The 18,041-nt window shown below is 42.2% G+C and overlaps 4 non-coding genes across 4 annotated transcripts; all 4 read right to left on the reverse strand.

The window, feature by feature from the left end:
* Positions 1-791: 791 nt before the first annotated feature.
* On the reverse strand, positions 792-873 carry TRNAS-GCU (transfer RNA serine (anticodon GCU)). The gene has a single exon. It is a non-coding gene; the product is annotated as a tRNA-Ser (tRNA).
* Positions 874-3,439: 2,566 nt separating this feature from the next.
* Positions 3,440-3,521, reverse strand: TRNAS-GCU (transfer RNA serine (anticodon GCU)). Its single transcript has one exon. It is a non-coding gene; the product is annotated as a tRNA-Ser (tRNA).
* A 2,565-nt stretch (positions 3,522-6,086) lies between these two features.
* Positions 6,087-6,168, reverse strand: TRNAS-GCU (transfer RNA serine (anticodon GCU)). The gene has a single exon. It is a non-coding gene; the product is annotated as a tRNA-Ser (tRNA).
* A 2,566-nt stretch (positions 6,169-8,734) lies between these two features.
* On the reverse strand, positions 8,735-8,816 carry TRNAS-GCU (transfer RNA serine (anticodon GCU)). Its single transcript has one exon. It is a non-coding gene; the product is annotated as a tRNA-Ser (tRNA).
* Between the last annotated feature and the right edge of the window lie 9,225 nt (positions 8,817-18,041).

Below are 18,041 nucleotides of genomic sequence, written 5' to 3' on the forward strand. Positions count from 1 at the left end.
TAGTTCACATGTCCTTGATTGGCCCATGTTATTGACGTCTTCATCGGTTGGAATGTCAGGTAAGAAAAGTTACACTTTACGCACCAGTCAGTAGTTCCATTGTTTTCTCCTACTCCAGGCAACCTTGCACTTGTTACGTATTACACTGTTGCATTCAGCAAGAATGTCTCCTTGAGCAAGTCGGGTCCTATGAGAAACAATTTACTACAGCTACACACATCTCTAGCTTCTGGAAAAGTACAGTTTCGTGTCCTTCAGGAAAACAGCACATTGCACGTTAGAAAAACACAGTTTAATATGAGACCAGGCATGCAGGCCCAGACCCTCGCTAAACTAAGGCCTAGTGCTTAATGTACAAACTCCTAATACATAACTCCAATTTTGATATGTTAATACAAGTTCAAAACATCAGTACATAATTAATTCAGCATTAATAACTTTCATTAGTCTTCGTATACATTGGTAGCCACTCTCCGTGGGCACATTTTAAACGTGTGCATTATTTCTACATTAACACATTTTCTATGCAGTTTCATTACACAATATATTGCAAACTTCTACGTCCCCCAACTTAACAATCCTCCGCCTGAGGAAAGAATTTGTGATTCATGCACAGAACCCGGCCGGCGCTGTTTACAGTAATGCCTAAGCACAGTGCTCACCTGAGCGGTGTTTCCAAACCGAGGCATTATACTGTCGGAAATACCATGGGATACGTAATTTAACTTTCACATAAAATAGGGTTAAACCAGACATACTGCATATCAAAAAGTAAACACACAATAATAAACCGACAAGGGCGGGATTTGAACCCACACATGCAGAGCACAATAGATTAGCAGTCCATCACCTTAACCACTCGGCCACCTTGTCGTGTAAAGGTCAGTTTTCAGGAGGAAAAAATATAGTAGCCGAAATGTGTATCTATGAGGTGATAGTTGTCCACACATAATAAAGAGCATATATTTACAGAATGTTATGGCAACTTGTTGTCTTCAGCTTTGCTCTAAATGACCTTGTTGTCCTTCCCTACTTCAGCTTGAATTTATATGATATATGTAATGGAATCATGAAAATTACACATTCCAAACGTGTTCTATCCATATGTGATCTACTGTCACACTACCCTCAAATGAGCTAAGATTGCTTTATTTCAGTTGTATGTGGATTTAAAGTGCAATTTCATACAAATATTTTACTGGTATGGTGCTTTCGAGTCTCTAGGTGTCATTCATTGTTGGGGTGCTTACATGTCAACATTAGGCAGCAAATAGTACACAAATAAGGAAAACTGCCTTCCCATTTAATGTGCATTGTTCTGCAAAACGTTTTAAGTAGAAGAAAGTAAAACTTAGTTTATAAAACTGCCTAAACTGGGAGTATTGCCGCTACAGCTTTGACACTTCAGTTTAAAAACGTATGTGCATCAACATGAAATATTTTTGCGCTAAATAAATTGCTGTCCGACTGCTCACGTAACGCATAAAACTGAGGCAGTCGTAATTACACCACATTGAAGTTATATCTTGGTGGTTTTCATTGATGATGACTCAGCAGCAACAGATCAGATGACTTTTTATTAGTGATAGCGCATCACGGCCTTGATAAGTAAACTTACAAGGAGACACGCCTAGGTCGATGAACCTTTTGGACTACGTTCGGGGACTTCCCAGTACGAGATGTCTTTTGGCATCACAAATCAATGGATCAATATCTCAACAACAATCGCAATAACTAATCATCATGCTAATCAATAACCTTTAATGAGAGTCAATAAAGTGAACACACCATGACCTTTCAGTCATGAATAAAAACACCAATTTAGTTAAGTGTTAGGATACTTATTTCCCTATTGGTTACAATCTAAAGTCATTTCTGTTAATCTCATCGGCAATTCATCTCATTAGTAACTCTTCAGATTTGCAATTAGAAATGCAATTAATCAATGCATGGAGAATATTCACTCAGTATTAACACATCATTAATAAGAACCAACTTAGCAAAGTCTCAGTAGTGCATGATTCAAAAAAGCAAGAACTCAGTAATTTGTCTATTTGCGTCAGATTTTAGTGAACACCTTAACTAACCTCAAATTAGAATCAGCATGTTGGGCTTCATGCAAAACAATTTAGCAAACACAAATTTGGAAAACATCTAACTATGGCCTCTATCAAAGAGCAGTTGGTACCGAGAAAGAAAAGGCAAGCCGACAATTACAATTTTCATCAGATAGTTACCCATCCAACGGATCAGCAAACAGCGTCAGTTTTTGTCCTCAGGGCATCAGTCGTTTTCACCATCAGCAAAGATAGGACAGGGCAAAGCCTCTGTATTGCATAGCTGAGGAACAAGAACTCCTCTCATATAGAGGAGATATGAGTATCAGGTAAGGAATAAGTAAAGGGTGGTTTAGAGTATCAGGACGAACAAACGGCAAAGTCTCAAAGGAAATGGCCTAAATGGCTCAGTAGAATGGCAAAGAATGGGTTGGAGTGGAATGTCCAATAAATAGCTGATTTCTGCTCAGGTCATATGGTTAAATCAAAACTGTCTAATTTACTCCTAATTCCTCGTTGGATAATAATTTGTGCATCGTTATCTCTGTCCAATAATTATTCACGCATTTCACCAGAATTTTCCACAAACCATAGTTCACATGTCGTTGATTGGCCCATGTTATTGACGTCTTCATCAGTTGGAATGTCAGGTAAGAAAAGTTACACTTTACGCACCAGTCAGTAGTTCCATTGTTTTCGCCTACTCCAGGCAACCTTGCACCTGTTACGAATTACACTGTTGCATTCAGCAAGAATGTCTCCTTGAGCAAGTCGGGTCCCATGAGAAAGAATTTACTACAGCTACACACATCTCTAGCTTCTGGAAAAGTAAAGTTTTGTGTCCTTCAGGAAAACAGCACATTGCATGTTAGAAAAACACAGTTTAATATGAGACCAGGCATGTAGGCCCAGACCCTCGCTAAACTAAGGCCTAGTGCTTAATGTACAAACTCCTAATACATAACTCCAATTTTGATATGTTAATACAAGTTCAAAACCTCAGTACATAATTAATTCAGCATTAATAACTTTCATTAGTCTTCGTATACATTGGTAGCCACTCCCCGTGGGCACATTTTAAACGTGTGCATTATTTCTACATTAACACATTTTCTATGCAGTTTCATTACACAATATATTGCAAACTTCTACGTCCCCCAACTTAACAACCCTCCGCCTGAGGAAAGAATTTGTGATTCATGCACAGAACCCGGCCGGCGCTGTTTACAGTAATGCCTAAGCACAGTGCTCACCTGAGCGGTGTTTCCAAACCGAGGCATTGTACTGTCGGAAATACCATGGGATACGTAATTTAACTTTCACATAAAATAGGGTTAAACCAGACATACCGCATATTAAAAAGTAAACACTCAATAATATACCGACAAGTGTGGGATTCGAACCAACGCATGCAGAGCACAATGGATTAGCAGTCCATCGCCTTAACCACTCGGCCACCTTGTCGTGTAAAGGTCAGCTTTCAGGAGGAAAAAATATAGTAGCCGAAATGTGTTCTATGAGGTGATAGTTGTCCACACATAATAAAGAGCATATATTTACAGATTGTTATGGCAACTTGTTGTCTTCAGCTTTGCTCTAAATGACCTTGTTGTCCTTCCCTACTTCAGCTTGAATTTATATGATATATGTAATGGAATCATGAAAATTACACATTCCAAACGTGTTCTATCCATATGTGATCTACTGTCACACTACCCTCAAATGAGCTAAGATTGCTTTATTTCAGTTGTACGTGGATTTAAAGTGCAATTTCATACAAATATTTTACTGGTATGGTGCTTTCGAGGCTCTAGGTGTCATTCATTGTTGGGGTGCTTACATGTCAACATTAGGCAGCAAATAGTACACAAATAAGGAAAACTGCCTTCCCATTTAATGTGCATTGTTCTGCAAAACGTTTTAAGTAGGAGAAAGTAAAACTTAGTTTATAAAACCGCCTAAACTGGGAGTATTGCCGCTACAGCTTTGACACTTCAGTTTAAAAACGTACGTGCATCAACAAGAAATATTTTTGCGCTAAATAAATTGCTGTCCGACTGCTCACGTAACGCATAAAACTGAGGCAGTCGTAATTACACCACATTGAAGTTATATCTTGGTGGTTTTCATTGATGATGACTCAGCAGCAACAGATCAGATGACTTTTTATTAGTGATAGCGCATCACGGCCTTGATAAGTAAACTTACAAGGAGACACGCCTAGGTCGATGAACCTTTTGGACTACGTTAGGGGACTTCCCAGTACGAGATGTCTTTTGGCATCACAAATCAATGGATCAATATCTCAACAACAATCGCAATAACTAATCATCATGCTAATCAATAACCTTTAATGAGAGTCAATAAAGTGAACACACCATGACTTTTCAGTCATGAATAAAAACACCAATTTAGTTAAGTGTTAGGATACTTATTTCCCTATTGGTTACAATCTAAAGTCATTTCTGTTAATCTCATCGGCAATTCATCTCATTAGTAACTCTTCAGATTTGCAATTAGAAATGCAATTAATCAATGCATGGAGAATATTCACTCAGTATTAACACATCATTAATAAGAACCAACTTAGCAAAGTCTCAGTAGTGCATGATTCAAAAAAGCAAGAACTCAGTAATTTGTCTATTTGCGTCAGATTTTAGTGAACACCTTAACTAACCTCAAATTAGCATCAGCATGTTGGGCTTCATGCAAAACAATTTAGCAAACACAAATTTGGAAAACATCTAACTATGTCCTCTATCAAAGAGCAGTTGGTACCGAGAAAGAAAAGGCAAGCCGACAATTACAATTTTCATCAGATAGTTACCCATCCAACGGATCAGCAAACAGCGTCAGTCTTTGTCCTCAGGCCATCAGTCTTTTTCACCATCAGCAAAGATAGGACAGGGCAAAGCCTCTGTATTGCATAGCTGAGGAACAAGAACTCCCCTCATATAGAGGAGATATGAGTATCAGGTAAGGAATAAGTAAAGGGTGGTTTAGAGTATCAGGACGAACAAACGGCAAAGTCTCAAAGGAAATGGCCTAAGTGGCTCAGCAGAATGGCAAAGAATTGGTTGGAGTGGAATGTCCAATAAATAGCTGATATCTGCTCAGGTCATATGGTTAAATCAAAACTGTCTAATTTACTCCTAATTCCTCGTTGGATAATAATTTGTGCATCGTTATCTCTGTCCAATAATTATTCACGCATTTCACCAGAATTTTCCACAAACCATAGTTCACATGTCCTTGATTGGCCCATGTTATTGACGTCTTCATCGGTTGGAATGTCAGGTAAGAAAAGTTACACTTTACGCACCAGTCAGTAGTTCCATTGTTTCCTCCTACTCCAGGCAACCTTGCACCTGTTACGAATTACACTGTTGCATTCAGCAAGAATGTCTCCTTGAGCAAGTCGGGTCCCATGAGAAAGAATTTACTACAGCTACACACATCTCTAGCTTCTGGAAAAGTACAGTTTCGTGTCCTTCAGGAAAACAGCACATTGCACGTTAGAAAAACACAGTTTAATATGAGACCAGGCATGTAGGCCCAGACCCTCGCTAAACTAAGGCCTAGTGCTTAATGTACAAACTCCTAATACATAACTCCAATTTTCATATGTTAATACAAGTTCAAAACATCAGTACATAATTAATTCAGCATTAATAACTTTCATTAGTCTTCGTATACATTGGTAGCCACTCCCCGTGGGCACATTTCAAACGCGTGCATTATTTCTACATTAACACATTTTCTATGCAGTTTCATTACACAATATATTGCAAACTTCTACGTCCCCCAACTTAACAACCCTCCGCCTGAGGAAAGAATTTGTGATTCATGCACAGAACCCGGCCGGCGCTGTTTACAGTAATGCCTAAGCACAGTGCTCACCTGAGCGGTGTTTCCAAACCGAGGCATTGTACTGTCGGAAATACCATGGGATACGTAATTTAACTTTCACATAACATAGGGTTAAACCAGACATACCGCATATTAAAAAGTAAACACACAATAATAAACCGACAAGAGTGGGATTCGAACCCATGCATGCAGAGCACAATGGATTAGCAGTCCATCACCTTAACCACTCGGCCACCTTGTCGTGTAAAGGACAGTTTTCAGGAGGAAAAAATATAGTAGCCGAAATGTGTATCTATGAGGTGATAGTTGTCCACACATAATAAAGAGCATATATTTACAGATTGTTATGGCAACTTGTTGTCTTCAGCTTTGCACTAAATGACCTTGTTGTCCTTCCCTACTTCAGCTTGAATTTATATGATATATGTAATGGAATCATGAAAATTACACATTCCAAACGTGTTCTATCCATATGTGATCTACTGTCACACTACCCTCAAATGAGCTAAGATTGCTTTATTTCAGTTGTACGTGGATTTAAATTGCAATTTCATACAAATATTTTACTGGTATGGTGCTTTCGAGTCTCTAGGTGTCATTCATTGTTGGGGAGCTTACATGTCAACATTAGGCAGCAAATAGTACACAAATAAGGAAAACTGCCTTCCCATTTAATGTGCATTGTTCTGCAAAACGTTTTAAGTAGAAGAAAGTAAAACTTAGTTTATAAAACCGCCTAAACTCGGAGTATTGCCGCTACAGCTTTGCCACTTCAGATTAAAAACGTACATGCATCAACAAGAAATATTTTTGCGCTAAATAAATTGCTGTCCGGCTGCTCACGTAACGCATAAAACTGAGGCAGTCGTAATTACACCACATTGAAGTTATATCTTGGTGGTTTTCGTTGACGATGACTCAGCAGGAACAGATCAGATGACTTTTTATTAGTGATAGCGCATCACGGGCTTGATAAGTAAACTTACAAGGAGACGCGCATAGGTCGATGAACCTTTTGGACTACGTTCGGGGACTTCCCAGTACGAGATGTCTTTTGGCATCACAAATCAATGGATCAATATCTCAACAACAATCGCAATAACTAATCATCATGCTAATCAATAACCTTTAATGAGAGTCAATAAAGTGAACACACCATGACCTTTCAGTCATGAATAAAAACACCAATTTAGTTAAGTGTTAGGATACTTATTTCCCTATTGGTTACAATCTAAAGTCATTTCTGTTAATCTCATCGGCAATTCATCTCATTAGTAACTCTTCAGATTTGCAATTAGAAATGCAATTAATCAATGCATGGAGAATATTCACTCAGTATTAACACATCATTAATAAGAACCAACTTAGCAAAGTCTCAGTAGTGCATGATTCAAAAAAGCAAGAACTCAGTAATTTGTCTATTTGCGTCAGATTTTAGTGAACACCTTAACTAACCTCAAATTAGCATCAGCATGTTGGGCTTCATGCAAAACAATTTAGCAAACACAAATTTGGAAAACATCTAACTATGGCCTCTGTCAAAGAGCAGTTGGTACCGAGAAAGAAAAGGCAAGCCGACAATTACAATTTTCATCAGATAGTTACCCATCCAACGGATCAGCAAACAGCGTCAGTCTTTGTCCTCAGGCCATCAGTCGTTTTCACCATCAGCAAAGATAGGACAGGGCAAAGCCTCTGTATTGCATAGCTGAGGAACAAGAACTCCCCTCATATAGAGGAGATATGAGTATCAGGTAAGGAATAAGTAAAGGGTGGTTTAGAGTATCAGGACGAACAAACGGCAAAGTCTCAAAGGAAATGGCCTAATTGGCTCAGTAGAATGGCAAAGAATGGGTTGGAGTGGAATGTCCAATAAATAGCTGATTTCTGCTCAGGTCATATGGTTAAATCAAAACTGTCTAATTTACTCCTAATTCCTCGTTGGATAATAATTTGTGCATCGTTATCTCTGTCCAATAATTATTCACGCATTTCACCAGAATTTTCCACAAACCATAGTTCACATGTCGTTGATTGGCCCATGTTATTGACGTCTTCATCGGTTGGAATGTCAGGTAAGAAAAGTTACACTTTACGCACCAGTCAGTAGTTCCATTGTTTCCTCCTACTCCAGGCAACCTTGCACCTGTTACGAATTACACTGTTGCATTCAGCAAGAATGTCTCCTTGAGCAAGTCGGGTCCCATGAGAAAGAATTTACTACAGCTACACACATCTCTAGCTTCTGGAAAAGTACAGTTTCGTGTCCTTCAGGAAAACAGCACATTGCACGTTAGAAAAACACAGTTTAATATGAGACCAGGCATGTAGGCCCAGACCCTCGCTAAACTAAGGCCTAGTGCTTAATGTACAAACTCCTAATACATAACTCCAATTTTCATATGTTAATACAAGTTCAAAACATCAGTACATAATTAATTCAGCATTAATAACTTTCATTAGTCTTCGTATACATTGGTAGCCACTCCCCGTGGGCACATTTCAAACGCGTGCATTATTTCTACATTAACACATTTTCTATGCAGTTTCATTACACAATATATTGCAAACTTCTACGTCCCCCAACTTAACAACCCTCCGCCTGAGGAAAGAATTTGTGATTCATGCACAGAACCCGGCCGGCGCTGTTTACAGTAATGCCTAAGCACAGTGCTCACCTGAGCGGTGTTTCCAAACCGAGGCATTGTACTGTCGGAAATACCATGGGATACGTAATTTAACTTTCACATAACATAGGGTTAAACCAGACATACCGCATATTAAAAAGTAAACACACAATAATAAACCGACAAGGGTGGGATTCGAACCCACGCATGCAGAGCACAATGGATTAGCAGTCCATCGCCTTAACCACTCGGCCACCTTGTCGTGTAAAGGACAGTTTTCAGGAGGAAAAAATATAGTAGCCGAAATGTGTATCTATGAGGTGATAGTTGTCCACACATAATAAAGAGCATATATTTACAGATTGTTATGGCAACTTGTTGTCTTCAGCTTTGCTCTAAATGACCTTGTTGTCCTTCCCTACTTCAGCTTGAATTTATATGATATATGTAATGGAATCATGAAAATTACACATTCCAAACGTGTTCTATCCATATGTGATCTACTGTCACACTACCCTCAAATGAGCTAAGATTGCTTTATTTCAGTTGTACGTGGATTTAAATTGCAATTTCATACAAATATTTCACTGGTATGGTGCTTTCGAGTCTCTAGGTGTCATTCATTGTTGGGGTGCTTACATGTCAACATTAGGCAGCAAATAGTACACAAATAAGGAAAACTGCCTTCCCATTTAATGTGCATTGTTCTGCAAAACGTTTTAAGTAGAAGAAAGTAAAACTTAGTTTATAAAACCGCCTAAACTCGGAGTATTGCCGCTACAGCTTTGCCACTTCAGTTTAAAAACGTACATGCATCAACAAGAAATATTTTTGCGCTAAATAAATTGCTGTCCGGCTGCTCACGTAACGCATAAAACTGAGGCAGTCGTAATTACACCACATTGAAGTTATATCTTGGTGGTTTTCGTTGACGATGACTCAGCAGGAACAGATCAGATGACTTTTTATTAGTGATAGCGCATCACGGCCTTGATAAGTAAACTTACAAGGAGACGCGCATAGGTCGATGAACCTTTTGGACTACGTTCGGGGACTTCCCAGTACGAGATGTCTTTTGGCATCACAAATCAATGGATCAATATCTCAACAACAATCGCAATAACTAATCATCATGCTAATCAATAACCTTTAATGAGAGTCAATAAAGTGAACACACCATGACCTTTCAGTCATGAATAAAAACACCAATTTAGTTAAGTGTTAGGATACTTATTTCCCTATTGGTTACAATCTAAAGTCATTTCTGTTAATCTCATCGGCAATTCATCTCATTAGTAACTCTTCAGATTTGCAATTAGAAATGCAATTAATCAATGCATGGAGAATATTCACTCAGTATTAACACATCATTAATAAGAACCAACTTAGCAAAGTCTCAGTAGTGCATGATTCAAAAAAGCAAGAACTCAGTGATTTGTCTATTTGCGTCAGATTTTAGTGAACACCTTAACTAACCTCAAATTAGCATCAGCATGATGGGCTTCATGCAAAACAATTTAGCAAACACAAATTTGGAAAACATCTAACTATGGCCTCTATCAAAGAGCAGTTGGTACCGAGAAAGAAAAGGCAAGCCGACAATTACAATTTTCATCAGATAGTTACCCATCCAACGGATCAGCAAACAGCGTCAGTCTTTGTCCTCAGGCCATCAGTCGTTTTCACCATCAGCAAAGATAGGACAGGGCAAAGCCTCTGTATTGCATAGCTGAGGAACAAGAACTCCCCTCATATAGAGGAGATATGATTATCAGGTAGGGAATAAGTAAAGGGTGGTTTAGAGTATCAGGACGAACAAACGGCAAAGTCTCAAAGGAAATGGCCTAAATGGCTCAGTAGAATGGCAAAGAATGGGTTGGAGTGGAATGTCCAATAAATAGCTGATTTCTGCTCAGGTCATATGGTTAAATCAAAACTGTCTAATTTACTCCTAATTCCTCGTTGGATAATAATTTGTGCATCGTTATCTCTGTCCAATAATTATTCACGCATTTCACCAGAAATTTCCACAAACCATAGTTCACATGTCCTTGATTGGCCCATGTTATTGACGTCTTCATCGGTTGGAATGTCAGGTAAGAAAAGTTACACTTTACGCACCAGTCAGTAGTTACATTGTTTTCTCCTACTCCAGGCAACCTTGCACTTGTTACGTATTACACTGTTGCATTCAGCAAGAATGTCTCCTTGAGCAAGTCGGGTCCTATGAGAAAGAATTTACTACAGCTACACACATCTCTAGCTTCTGGAAAAGTACAGTTTCGTGTCCTTCAGGAAAACAGCACATTGCACGTTAGAAAAACACAGTTTAATATGAGACCAGGCATGCAGGCCCAGACCCTCGCTAAACTAAGGCCTAGTGCTTAATGTACAAACTCCTAATACATAACTCCAATTTTGATATGTTAATACAAGTTCAAAACATCAGTACATAATTAATTCAGCATTAATAACTTTCATTAGTCTTCGTATACATTGGTAGCCACTCTCCGTGGGCACATTTTAAACGTGTGCATTATTTCTACATTAACACATTTTCTATGCAGTTTCATTACACAATATATTGCAAACTTCTACGTCCCCCAACTTAACAATCCTCCGCCTGAGGAAAGAATTTGTGATTCATGCACAGAACCCGGCCGGCGCTGTTTACAGTAATGCCTAAGCACAGTGCTCACCTGAGCGGTGTTTCCAAACCGAGGCATTGTACTGTCGGAAACACCATGGGATACGTAATTTAACTTTCACATAAAATAGGGTTAAACCAGACATACTGCATATCAAAAAGTAAACACACAATAATAAACCGACAAGGGCAGGATTTGAACCCACACATGCAGAGCACAATAGATTAGCAGTCCAACACCTTAACCACTCAGCCACCTTGTCGTGTAAAGGTCAGTTTTCAGGAGGAAAAAATATAGTAGCCGAAATGTGTATCTATGAGGTGATAGTTGTCCACACATAATAAAGAGCATATATTTACAGAATGTTATGGCAACTTGTTGTCTTCAGCTTTGCTCTAAATGACCTTGTTGTCCTTCCCTACTTCAGCTTGAATTTATATGATATATGTAATGGAATCATGAAAATTACACATTCCAAACGTGTTCTATCCATATGTGATCTACTGTCACACTACCCTCAAATGAGCTAAGATTGCTTTATTTCAGTTGTATGTGGATTTAAAGTGCAATTTCATACAAATATTTTACTGGTACGGTGCTTTCGAGTCTCTAGGTGTCATTCATTGTTGGGGTGCTTACATGTCAACATTAGGCAGCAAATAGTACACAAATAAGGAAAACTGCCTTCCCATTTAATGTGCATTGTTCTGCAAAACGTTTTAAGTAGAAGAAAGTAAAACTTAGTTTATAAAACTGCCAAAACTGGGAGTATTGCCGCTACAGCTTTGACACTTCAGTTTAACCTGTTCTGTGCCTTGGACGAGATGATCTCGTCCAAGGCTACAGTTCCCCTGTGCCTTGGACGAGATCATCTCGTCCATGGCACAGGGGAACTTGGGGGCGCGCTAGCGCGCCCCCCGTGCACCCCCCTTCCCCCCCCCAGGCGGGGATGGAAGGGGAAGACCTTCCCCTTCCACCCCCGCCCCCCCCCACGGCAATCCGATGACGTCAGCGCGCGCTCAGCGCGCTGACGTCATCGAGTGTTGCCGGCGCGCTGGAAGCCATTTGCTTCCAGCGCGTCTTCGGAGCAGGAGCTCTAAGGTGAGTCCTCTCCGTTTTTGGGGGGCGGGGGGTTTGAGAAAACAGACATGGGGGGAAAGGAAAGGGTTTTTCCTTTCCCCCTGTGTCTGTTTTCTCAAGATTCCTGCTCCACGATCGCGGGCAGGGCCCGCGATCGTGGAGCAGGAATCTCCACTAGCCACCAGGGATTTTCTGTTTTACAAAATTTGGGGGCGACCCCTTGGGCAAGGGTCGCCCCCCCCGGGGGCAATTTTTATTTGGATTTCGCCCCCCCCCTGGGGGCAGATCGGCCGTTTTTTCGGCGGATCTGCTCCCAGGGGGGGGGCGAAAACCACTAGACACCAGGGATGTATTGTTTTATGTTTGTTTTTGGGGGCGACCCCTTGGGCAAGGGTCGCCCCCCCCGGGGGCAATTTTTATTTGTATTTCGCCCCCCCCTGGGGGCAGATCGGCCGTTTTTTCGGCGGATCTGCCCCCAGGGGGGGGCGAAAACCACTAGACACCAGGGATATCGTTTTTTGTGTGTGTTTTTGGGGGCGACCCCTTGGGCAAGGGTCGCCCCCCCCCCGGGGGCAATTTTTATTTGTATTTCGCCCCCCCCTGGGGGCAGATTCGCCGATTTTTCGGCGGATCTGCCCCCAGGGGGGGGGCGAAAACCACTAGACACCAGGGATATATTTTTTTATGTTTGTTTTTGGGGGCGACCCCTTGGGCAAGGGTCGCCCCCCCCCCCGGGGCAATTTTTATTTGTATTTCGCCCCCCCCTGGGGGCAGATCGGCCGTTTTTTCGGCAGATCTGCCCCCAGGGGGGGGCGAAAACCACTAGACACCAGGGATATCGTTTTTTGTGTGTGTTTTTGGGGAAGGGTCGCCCCCTGAAAGGGGGCACAGAGGTGTTGCCCATTTCTGCCCCCCTTGGGGTCCGATTGGCCAATTCTTTTACGCCCATCTACCCCGAGGGGGGCAGGATCCACTTAGGTACCAGGGACAACTTCTAAGTTCTTGGTGGTGGGGTGTTTGTCAACTGGCAAAGTATTTGTATTTGTGATTATAACAATTTATTTCTTCTTTTTCTTCTAGTTCAACGCTTTTGCTTCCTTTGCTGTGGATCTTTGAGGTTTTGGCAGTAGTTGTCCAGTGGTTTGCATAGTTGCATGTTTTAGGTAAGTGAACGCAATTTACTCCAAAGGAGTATTGTTGACATGTTTGTAGGTGGTGTACTAAATGCAGTATTGTGTGTTTGACATTGTCCTTAGATTTGAGCACAGTGGTGTTTGTGTTGTCATATGTCTAAATTGCTTTTTTCTTTTTAGTGGGATATCATTGGTGATTGCAGAGTAGTTGCTTGGTGAGTAGCTATTTCAGGCAACTGTGTGGTATAGTTTTTTGTAGTACATAACTCTTTGTGATAAAGCTACACTTTGTTCATTACTTATTTTAGTGCTAGTTGTTGTTGGCAATCCATTTGTTGTTAGGATCATGGCTAGCCGCAAAGTGACCGCTCAGCAGGTTGTTCGCATGCTCTTTGAGTCGTCTTCAGACCATGATTACGACACTGACTCTGCATCTGAGGCAGAGGAGGAAGCAGGAGATTCTGGAAGTGAGTTTTCTGTCCAAGAGCATTCTTCTGATGAGGAAGCTACTCTCAGTGCAGATGAAGGGCCTGTGTTAGAGGAGGAGGACATTGATGTGCCAAGAGTGCAGCAGCCTGGGGCTGCAGGGTTTCCCATTGGAAGACCTGACACCTGGATTGCCCCAAACATGGAGCAGCCACAGTTACCTGCATTTACTGGTCTCCCAGGGTGTAGAGTTAATACGGAAAACTTTCTGCCTGTCCAATTCTTTCACTTGTTTATGGACGATGTATTTTTGGAAGAGATTGTGGAGCAGACAAATGTGTATGCAGAGCAATATTTGCGGGACAACGCTGCCAGACTTAAGCCTCAGTCTAGAGCTACTCATTGGGTTCCCACATATCTGGAAGAGATGAAAAGGTTTTTAGGTTTGACTTTTTTGATGGGGTTGATCAGGAAGCCGTCACTGGCTTCTTATTGGTCTACTAGTCCCTTGATGGCAACTGCTATATTTCCTGCAACTATGACACGTAATCGGTATTTGCTTCTTCTTCGTATGCTGCATTTTGTAGACAATGCTTTAGCCTTGCCACGAGATCACCCTGATTGTGACCGCCTTTTTAAGATTAGGCCTGTCCTTGATCATTTTGTGGATCGGTTTTCAGAGGTCTATGTTCCAGGCAAAGAGATAAGTGTGGACGAGTCTTTGGTCCTTTTCAAGGGGCGTTTAGTTTTTAAGCAGTACATCCCTAGTAAGAGGGCACGGTATGGGATTAAATTGTATCTGCTGTCAGAAAGCAGTACAGGATATGTTTATAATTTCCGGGTCTACACTGGTAGGGATTCCAGTATTGACCCTCCTGGTTGTCCGGCCACTTTTGGAGTTAGCGGAAAAATTGTGTGGGAACTTGCTAGACGGCTGTTTAACAAAGGTCACCATTTGTACGTAGATAATTTCTACACTGGAGTGCAGTTGTTCAAGGAGTTGTTTAGGGTGGACACTGTTGCTTGTGGCACAATCCGTTCTAACCGCAAAGGCTATCCAAGGGAGCTTGTCTGTAAAAAACTTGAGAGGGGACAGTGCAGTGCCTTGCGGAATAATGAGCTGTTAGCTATGAAATTTTCAGACAGGAGGGATGTGTACATGCTATCGACCATCCACGATGAGAGTACTTCCCCTGTGGCTGTTTGGGGTCAGGTTGCGGAAGTGCGCAAACCTGCGTGCATTTTGGACTACAATAGGCACATGGGTGGTGTTGATAGAGTAGATCAGAGGTTGGAACCTTACACTGCTCTTCGTAAGTCGTATGTGTGGTATAAAAAGTTGGCCCTACATTTATTTCATTTGGCAACTTTTAATGCCTTTATTGTATACAAGGATTGTTCACCTGAGTCAAGGATGACTTTTGTTAAATTTCAGGAGTCGGTGATAGAAAGCCTTATTGTGGTGGAACCGGCAAGAGTTCCTAGAGTAGAAGTGGTGGAGGATGTGGATAGATTGAAAGATCGGCACTTTCCAGATCACATTCCTCCCACTCCCAAAAAAGACATGCCCACAAAGAAATGTAGAGTATGTGCCCGGAGATCAATCCGGAGGGAGAGCCGGATGTACTGCCCCGAATGCCCTTCAAAGCCTGGGCTGTGTGTGCCCAGCTGTTTTAGAAGTTACCACACAAGGAAAAACTTTTGGGAAATACCGTGAGCGTAAGCTGTCTGTTTTATATTTTCATATGTTTCACGGTTGGCATCTGTCGTGTATTTAGTTTGAGGTTTTGTGTTTGTAGTTTAGTGCCTATTTTATAATTAGTAGTTTATTTGTTGTTTATAAATTAAAAAAAGTGATTGCGGTGTGCGTGGGGTGGCGCTTGGCTGGCGGTGTGCGTGGGGTGGCGCTTGGCTGGCGGTGTGCGTGGGGTGGCGCTTGGCTGGCGGTGCCAGCCAAACGGCAGTCCACTCTCCCATCAGCTGGTGTGATTCTTGTATCAGGCATGTGGGCGTATGTAAGTGATGGGCCCTTGAGTGGCGCGGTCTGTCGATGTGAGTGTTGTAATGTGCTGGGCCCGTGGCTGGCGGTGTGAATGGTCTTGTGCGTGTCATGTATGAAAGGTGTGTGAATGGACTGTAAAGCGGTTGGTGCCTTGTCGCGGCTTTACAGCTCACGAGCTGTGAGTCATTGGTTCACTTTTTTGCCTTTCAGTTATTAGCAGTGCATTTCATTTTTGTGAAATCTCTTGTTAATAAAATTTGATCCACTGAACCATCACTCACCCTCGTGCCAAATCCAACCAGTATGTGTTGTAAAAAATGACAAAACCTGCTCCGCTGTAATCAGGCGTCGCAGCACACCTGTGACACGCTAGGTGCCTCGGGTGGGGCCCCGATGATGAAGCATGCCACCAACTTGGTTGGTGGGTGAGGGGTCTTCTTCACATAACCTAAGTGTGTTTCTTTTCACTATTTTAGTGTTTGGCACATCACGGACGTATGTGCACACATCAAAATGATATATTGCAAAAATACCTCTCCCTTCTATCTCTTCAGGTTTTGGGCCTTATTCTGTTGCAGGCACCTGGCCCACCCACACAAGTGAGGTATCATTTTTATCGGGAGACTTGGGGGAATGGTGGGTGGAAGGAAATTTGTGGCTCCTCTCAGATTCCAGAACTTTCTGCCACAGAAATGAGAGGAAAAAGTGTTTTTTTGGCCAAATTTTGAGGTTTGCAAAGGATTCTGGGTAACAAAACCTGGTCCGAGCCCCGCAAGTCACCCCTCCTTGGATTCCCCTAGGTCTCTAGTTTTCAGAAATGCACAGGTTTGGTAGGTTTCCCTAGGTGCCGGCTGAGCTACAGGCCAAAATCCACAGGTAGGCACTGTTTTCTTCAAAAATTTTGGTTGTGTCCACGTTGCGCTTTGGGGCGTTTCCTGTCGCGGGCGCTAGGCCTACCCACGCAAGTGAGGTATCATTTTTATCGGGAGACGTGGGGGAACGCTGGGTGGAAGGAAATTTGTGGCTCCTCTCAGATTCCAGAACTTTCTGCCACAGAAATGTGAGGAACATGTGTTTTTTTAGCCAATTTTTGAGGTTTGCAAAGGATTCTGGGTAACAGAACCAGGTCCGAGCCCCGCCAGTCACCCCTCCATGGATTCCCCTAGGTCTCTAGTTTTCAGAAATGTACAGGTTTGGTAGGTTTCCCTAGGTGGCGGCTGAGCTAGAGGCCAAAATCTACAGGTAGTCACTTTGCTAAAAACAGCTCTGTTTTCTGTGATATGTCCACGTTGTGTTTTGGGGCATATCCTGTCGCGGGCGCTAGGCCTACCCACGCAAGTGAGGTATCATTTTTATCGGGAGACGTGGGGGAACGCTGGGTGGAAGGAAATTTGTGGCTCCTCTCAGATTCCAGAACTTTCTGCCACAGAAATGTGAGGAACATGTGTTTTTTTAGCCAATTTTTTAGGTTTGCAAAGGATTCTGGGTAACAGAACCAGGTCCGAGCCCCGCCAGTCACCCCTCCTTGGATTCCCCTAGGTCTCTAGTTTTCAGAAATGTACAGGTTTGGTAGGTTTCCCTAGGTGGCGGCTGAGCTAGAGGCCAAAATCTACAGGTAGTCACTTTGCTAAAAACAGCTCTGTTTTCTGTGATATGTCCACGTTGTGTTTTGGGGCATATCTTGTCGCGGGCGCTAGGCCTACCCACGCAAGTGAGGTATCATTTTTATCGGGAGACGTGGGGGAACGCTGGGTGGAAGGAAATTTGTGGCTCCTCTCAGATTCCAGAACTTTCTGCAACAGAAATGTGAGGAACATGTGTTTTTTTAGCCAATTTTTTAGGTTTGCAAAGGATTCTGGGTAACAGAACCAGGTCCGAGCCCCGCCAGTCACCCCTCCTTGGATTCCCCTAGGTCTCTAGTTTTCAGAAATGTACAGGTTTGGTAGGTTTCCCTAGGTGGCGGCTGAGCTAGAGGCCAAAATCTACAGGTAGTCACTTTGCTAAAAACAGCTCTGTTTTCTGTGATATGTCCACGTTGTGTTTTGGGGCATATCTTGTCGCGGGCGCTAGGCCTACCCACGCAAGTGAGGTATCATTTTTATCGGGAGACGTGGGGGAACGCTGGGTGGAAGGAAATTTGTGGCTCCTCTCAGATTCCAGAACTTTCTGCAACAGAAATGTGAGGAACATGTGTTTTT

This window comes from Pleurodeles waltl, chromosome 12 (genome assembly GCF_031143425.1).
Source record: "Pleurodeles waltl isolate 20211129_DDA chromosome 12, aPleWal1.hap1.20221129, whole genome shotgun sequence".
NCBI classification, from domain to species: Eukaryota; Metazoa; Chordata; class Amphibia; order Caudata; family Salamandridae; genus Pleurodeles; species Pleurodeles waltl.